The sequence below is a fragment of the Frankliniella occidentalis genome, unplaced genomic scaffold (genome assembly GCF_000697945.3).
Source record: "Frankliniella occidentalis isolate FOCC.00 unplaced genomic scaffold, Focc_3.1 Scaffold82, whole genome shotgun sequence".
NCBI classification, from domain to species: domain Eukaryota; kingdom Metazoa; phylum Arthropoda; class Insecta; order Thysanoptera; family Thripidae; genus Frankliniella; species Frankliniella occidentalis.
Window position 1 is genome coordinate 396,008 of NW_026267212.1, and position 6,052 is coordinate 402,059.

Sequence of the window (6,052 nt, forward strand, 5' to 3'; positions counted from 1 at the left end):
GGAGAGAAGGGATCGTCTGCAATGCGTCAGGCTGTCTTGCCGTACACACTGCTGCCCTGGCCAGAGTATTCAGAGGCTGGCTATCCGGGCGGGGCCGGGTGGGGTGCAGCCAATCTGCAGGCACGGCCGTTATAGCAGCAGCGGGACTGCCATTGAAACTCTAAATCGTACCGTCTGATTCCGTTGCTGGCCTGGCGGACGCTAGCGGCGACCCTCTAAGCTCATCCGACCCTTTCCCCCGTTTAGGGCAGTTCGCATTACACTTGTCGGCGCGTAAAAATAATTTCTTGAACAAAAATGTTTGAAGTCTAGATAGCTCAGTGTCACTGTGTTTCGATCTGCTTTATTTTCCCCAAGACGATAACACATTTAGTGTTTCATTTTTGGTGGGCGTGAGAGAAGTATATATGTATCCGTATCCATCATCAAGTGGGGCGAGCCTGCATCGGCAGCCTCAGTGTGCGGTGCAGCAGTCTGGTGTGCAGGGGGCGGGCCGAGGGCGGGCGGTCAGCGCGCCGGACCGGCAAGGGGCCGACAGTGTGATGGAGTGGGCACTTCTACCGCGCGCGCCTCCCACTCCCCCTGTCCTGCATGAGGTGCAGCAAACTAGTACTTTTCCACCGGAGTGTGTGACCCGCTGGTGCTGGCGCTGCTGGTCGTTGTATTGGGAGGGGGGTCTCTCGGGAGGCCTCCTGGGCCTGCATCGTGGACGCCTCTCCCTCCTCCATCACCCACTACTTCTCCTCCTCCTCCTCCTCCTCCTCCTCCTCCTTGGGCGCCCCCTTGGTGCAGCAGCAGCAGCGCTAAGGGCGTGTTTGTTAACCCCCAGGGCCCTTGGCGGGCACGGCCGGCTGGGGGGAGGGCAGAGATGGGGGGCAACTGGGCATTCTCGACTGGCACTGCAAAGGGGGGCGCCTTGGCTCGGCAAAGGGGTTGCATGCGGTCGGGGATCCGAGATATAATGAGTTGGCCGCTGCCATTTTCAATATTCCCATGAGATTCAATTCGAGCTGCTTGGTGCAATGCAATAGGGAGAGGGAGAACGTGGAAACGAACACTGATGCAACCGGGGAGCAGGTCCAAAGATATTTACAGTGTGTCGCTCTTTCACACATACTTAAGGTGTTTGTCTGGAAATTTCAATTCTCGAAGTGTTCAAACATTCCAGCTGAACATTTGGGGCAGGCACTTGTATGTTTCCAAATTTCCGACTCGCACCACTGTGTCCGAGGGGCGATTTCTCTTTGTGACTGTTTTACCCACAGAAAATGTTCACGTGTACTAGTAATTCTCCTTTTGACTGTAGTCTGACTCACGGTGTTTAACTCTCTAAATGCTTTTGCCAGTTGAACATCCAGAATGCTACTAGCAATATGCTGGCATTGTTTTGCTTTTAGATTTGTTCCCATCAGCATTGGTATACTAGTACTACCATTGTCTGTGATTTCGATAGACGCTGCAGCTGTATTTTCAACTTTTCTCTCAGCGTTCTTCAGCCTCCCTCGATTGCAGTGCCGGTCTTTTGCGTCGTTCGCGTCATCGACTGCGCGGCCGCGGATAATGCGGGACCACTCTGCGCGTGGAAATGGCGCTGCGGGGAGAAACCCAACGAACGAACGAACGCACGACGGCGGAGCGGCGCGAGAGCTGGCTACACTGCTATGCGGCGAGGCCCAAGACGCGGCGAGGGATTCCAGGAAGGGAGGGAGGGATGGGAGAGGGAGAGCAGGCCGAAGCGAAAGCGCGTGCTTGGCCTCTTGTCCGACTAACGTGAACATCCGAATGGAATGCATGAATTTGCCATGTATTCCGTACTCGCCCTGCTCAGACGTGGGGAGAGCAGGCCACCAACGCTCCCCGCTCCCCTCTGCGCACCCAGCCCATTGCTCTCGCTCGCGCTCTCTCTCTCTCTCTCTCTCTCTCTCCCACACGCACACACACTCACACGCACACACTTTGGTGCTTTCCTCCCTTTTCGCCCTCTTTCGTGCGTAGTGTACTCCTCCTACGCAGTCGGGAGTAAAGCAGCGAGGCTACGAAAAAAATGGAGAGGGAGGGGGAGGAATTGAAAGATAAAAACGGCATAACGCGCGCGCACATTGCTCCTAATCTCCCCTATGTCTCTGGCCGAATGATGAGGCGACGCGGAGTGGCTGTCAATATGGGAAGCAAACATTCCGTTTCTTTTTCGCGTCTCTCTATATATATTTTATTTTTTCCTCTCCCGTCTCTCACTCTAGCGCTCTCTCGGGGGAACGCGTGTGTTTGCGTGTCTGTTTCGCACGCCCTAATGGTGAGGCTTTTTCCTTGTTTTGTGTAGCAAACTTGGGTGGCCGGGCGGGCGCCGCCGCGCTGCTGGTGGTGGAGGAAGACGAGGAGGGAGGTTGCGGGGCCCGGGCGCAGGGACAGTGGAGGAATCAATCTCCAAGTTGGCTGTCGTGTTTTGTTGTCTTTGGGGGTCAGGCGGGCGGGTGGGGCGGGCACGCCGGTAGTTATGCATTGGGTGTGATGCGCGGCGTGAAGCTCTGTCCTCTTCCTCCCCTTCACTTTGCCCCTCACCCGCCGACCACCCTCTTCCCCCGCCCGCTCTCCCCTCAGTTCAGCCCCTCCCCTTTCCACCCTCACTTCCCCACTCACTCCCTTTCGGGTCTCATCCGCCTTCATGCAGATTTGCTTCGCTTGCAAGATGACGGGCCGGGGCTGGCTGGCGGGGCTGTGCGGATCTCTCGTCGTAATCTCAGGGCGTGGTTGGTGACGGCTGCGTCAAAAATTTTAATGCCGTCATTTTCGCCAGTGTATTCTTCTCTTAAGCCCCTTTTAGTTATGGAAGCTATTTTTTATTCTGTCCTTTTTTTCCTTTTAGTTTGTCCCTGAACAAGTTTCCTTGCATTTTTTTCTCTCTACCAAAACGTGATGATGAGACACACTCTTCGCCGCTTTCCGTTTTCTCTCCTTCGGACGAGAAAGGTACCGCATTTTCTTGTGTAGTTTGTTTTTCTTTGGACTTGGCTTAGAGCAGAGATGCACATGTATGATAGCGTCGGGACGAATCCGGCCACCGCGCCTGCGAATTGAAAGGAATACGAACCCAAGAGAGGAGAGGCGGCGAAGATACGGGAGGGTGGGAGCGAGCAAGGAGGCGTCGGAGAGTGAAGATGGAGAGAGAAGGAGTGAAGGGAAAAATGAATGAGCAGAGGGAGAGAGAGTCTCTATTTCACCCTGGCCTTCTTGCGCCTGGTGCGGCTTTAGGCCATCGAGCAGTCAGTCGCACACTGCTGCCGGAAAAAAGGAGGGAAACGAGGGAAACCAGTAGTAAGAAAGGGGCGAAGAGGTTAAAGGAGAGAGAGAAAAAAACGAAGGGGTGGTGGTGGTGGAGGGGGGTAGAATGACTTTGTATTCGTTCCGTCCGTCGTTTTGAAAGGCAAATAGCTGGCGAGTGCGTCTTTTGTAAGTCTGCTTCGCCCTGAGACAAACATAAATCTGCGTGGCGATCGAACGCCATTAAAAAAGCCACGCTACTCTTAAAATCCAACAGTAGGGCACTCTCATTGTTGTAACGGTCGAGCGTACAATTCCCTCTATCGGTGCAAATTCCCACAATAGAAGGAATTTTGTCAAACTGTTAACTGTTGAAATAGTGCAGCTGTCGCCCGAATCGAACCGCTGTGTAGCAACGTAGCCGCAGGGTGTTAAAGGAAGAGAATTAAAAATTTGGATGGGACGCTGTTGGTCTTTGCCCGTGGCGCGCACCACCGTTCACCATCGCGGGGAGGGGTAAAGCCCGGGGGGAGTGCCTCACTGCGAGAAATGTCTTCTTTAACTTAATCATTTTATTTGCATTTAACATTTTACGTACGGTATTTTTTTTCGTTCGGTATCAAAAAGTTACGGCTGTCTTGCCCGAAAAAGAATAATTCGATACATTATTTTGTGATTACACAATTTCAAATCGTAATTTTACGGCACGGGGAAAACCTACAAAAATCTTTTGCAGTGCTATGGGGCTAGCCCGGGCCTCTGCAGGCCATGCGGGTGCTGTTTTGATGGATGGATGCTCGGGTGGATGGCGGAGTGGATGGATGGACGGTTAGTTAAGCGGTGGCTGCGGCTCGCCCGCCCGATCGCCTAGCTGATGGTTTATTTCGGGACGGGAGCCACCCGAATCATGAAAAATGACTGGCTTTCGGAATGTATTATTCGACGAGGCACCCGCCCCGCGGCAGCCGCCATCTGCGCAGCCGCCATTTGCACCCTGTCAAAAAAAACTGCGTCTTAGAACATAGCGTTAAGGGGATGGTGGGGTTCGAAGTCCCTCAGTTTGCTACACCGACGTACAAGGGCGAGCAAATATAATAACCAGTCGAAAGAAAAGGGGAATAGAAAGTCTGATTCGGCGACGTGCGCGGAAGGTGGCCACGAAAGCCTACTTCACGCCCTGAGAAACAATTTTCTGTAATGACTTTCCGCGAAAAGGGTTCTTCTTAGAGGGACTTTGGGCCCGGAAATTGTAATGCAGGAGCAAAAGGCGACGCGCTCTTGCTGCCGCCTCCCAGGTTCTATTATTATTTTTGTCGCTTTGTCGTGCGGGAAATAGAAATGTTAGCCCCCCCCCCTGTATGCCATGACAACATCTTTCTTTAATCCTACCAAGAATTGTCCTACTGGATTGCGTAATTCGGCGTCTTCCGTAAAGGGTACATTTTTAGGGAGGAGGGGAGGAGTTGAGCTCGAAGAAAGCAAAGCGGCCAAGAACAGTAGCTTTGTGTGTGCTTGTTGGTGACGGCGAGACAAAAGGCCATAATGAGCGGCCTCATTACGAGGAAACGTCAATTATTACGTTCGCCGCGAGAATATCGGATACAACTCTCTCCTCGCCCCCCGTTCTCTCGCCTGATCCTCTTTTCTCCGTTATTCTGGTTCGAATCGAATCGCTTCTCTCTTCTTTTTTTTTCTCTCTTCGTTTCTCCCGGTTTCAACCCCTAACGGTCGACGTGTTGAGTTGATCACAGGTCTCCGTAATCCCCAACCTATTACCTCCCCGAGAGCCTCGCCCGCTCCGCGCCGCTCCGCCCGCATCCAGGCCGTTGAGGCTGGCGGCGAGTAATGATCGTGCTTATCGGATTGGAGGAGAGGTGCCCCTGGTTCGAACCCCGCTCGGTGCCAACGGTGCTGTGTGAAAAAGAGAGCACAACAAGAGGAAAAAAATAAGAAAAAAAAGAAGAGGGGCGAGAGACAAACGGAAACGAAACCATCAGGCCCTAGCGGGTATGGTGCCGGCGGCCGCCAAGGACGTAGGCAACCCGGCCACAGAGCTGTCCGGCGGGTCTGCATAACTACCAGGGGTTTCCCCGCCGGTTATTGCGTCCTCTTGTTGCTACAGCTCTTCCTGCCCGGCCCTCTAGTGAGACACAACTGTCATCGCGGTGCGCGCGTGTGCGTGTGCGCGCGCGCGTGCGCGACTGTTTGTGGAGGGGAGGAGCAGGGGCGAGCCAAGGCGCTTGACACAAATCATGGATGATGTCAGCTGAAATGCATACGCAGGGCAGGTACTTGACACTGCGAGTGTGGATGTGTGCGGGTGTGATGTGTGGCCCTGGTGTGTATGTGAGTGTGCGGGGCCCTTTGCATACGGGTGTCCCCGTGATGTAGCGCGTCCTTTTGCCCCGCCACGCCCCGCCACGCCCCTCGCTCCGCAGCGCGGCTGCAGCGGCGGCGCCATTGGTTGCACAAAGTTGTCCCTTGAATGTCCGCCGGCTGCCCCTGGCGGACAATAGCGGCAAATCGGAGATGTCCGACCAAACGGGTCCGAAGCGGGTCCGGCTGGGGCCCGCACCCCCTCGCGTATCGACTTGGACCTCCGGTTTCGGTTGCGGCGCTGGCGCGGCGTGGCGTGGCGTGACGTGGCGTGGCGCAGCGTGGGCGTAGAGCGGTGTGGCGCGTTCTGACGGTTCCGGCCAGCGGACCAGCAAATCCCATCTCATTTATTCATCAAGGAAATTGCGTTAAGCCGGTCTACTCCAGTCCCAGGGTGCCTGCTCTTCTCTCTCCCCTC